Here is a 1,180-nt window from a genome sequence, read left to right as displayed (position 1 = left end):
TTTGGGCAACACCACAGTGGGAAAACAGGCCAAGGACGCAACGGGTGGTTCACATGCGGGAGAGGACAATGGCAGATGCTATCATACTGACGATTGAGTTGTTTCTGTGGAGGGACTGCCCAGACTGGAGTGCAACGGAACGCTTTTGGCTCAGTGCAAACTCTGCCTCAGCCTCCCAAGTAGCTGAAACTATAGGCATGGGCCCCCACACCTGGCTAATGTTTGTGTTTTTGGTAGAGACGGGGTTTTGCCACGTTGGCCGGGCTGGTCTTGAACTTCTGATCTGAGGTGATCCACCCGCCTCAGTCTCCCAAAGTGCCCGGATTACGGGTGTGAGCCACTGCACCTGGCTGATGAAGTTTAAAAAAGACATCACTAATCAAATGTCCGCTTACAACCATGGAGAGTAGTCAAGGACGCAGGCCCTGGCCTCCCACTGGTGAAACTAAGGCAATATTACCCAAAAGCCATAGCATTGGGCACACGTACCCCAGAAATTCCACATCTATAGAAATCCCTCCAGGGGCTGGGCATGGTGGCTCACGCCTGTAATCCAAGCACGTTGGAGGCCAAGGTGGGCCTGAGGTCGGGGGTTCAAGACCAGCCAGACCAACATGGTGAAACCCTGTCTTTAAAAAAAAAAAAAATCCCTCCAGGAAATAATTAGGTATGTGTATACAACTGCAGCTATAAGTATTCACAGCAAAGTTTTCTGCAGTTTTCAGAACCGTACAGATACAAATGAAAATTCACATTCCCAAGTGCTTTCCTTTCCTGGGATTGTATCAGGTGTGCCAGTTGCCCTCTCTGTCCCTGTATCCCATACCCATGGAAGATGGCTCCCAGCATTCGGTATTTTCTAGTTTTATTGTGGTGATATTAATATAAAAATGGATTTGTGGGCCGGGCGCGGTGGCTCAAGCCTGTAATCCCAGCACTTTGGGAGGCCGAGGCGGGTGGATCACGAGGTCAAGAGATCGAGACCATCCTGGTCAACATGGTGAAACCCCGTCTCTATTAAAAATACAAAAAATTAGCTGGGCATGGTGGTGCGTGCCTGTAATCCCAGCTACTCAGGAAGCTGAGGCAGGAGAATTGCCTGAACCCAGGAGGCGGAGGTTGCGGTGAGCCGAGATCGCGCCATTGCACTCCAGCCTGGGTAACATGCGTGAAACTCCGT

This window comes from Sapajus apella, unplaced genomic scaffold (assembly GCF_009761245.1).
Source record: "Sapajus apella isolate SASKATOON/1434 unplaced genomic scaffold, GSC_monkey_1.0 scaffold192, whole genome shotgun sequence".
Taxonomy (NCBI): domain Eukaryota; kingdom Metazoa; phylum Chordata; class Mammalia; order Primates; family Cebidae; genus Sapajus; species Sapajus apella.
This window is presented reverse-complemented; position numbering follows the sequence as displayed.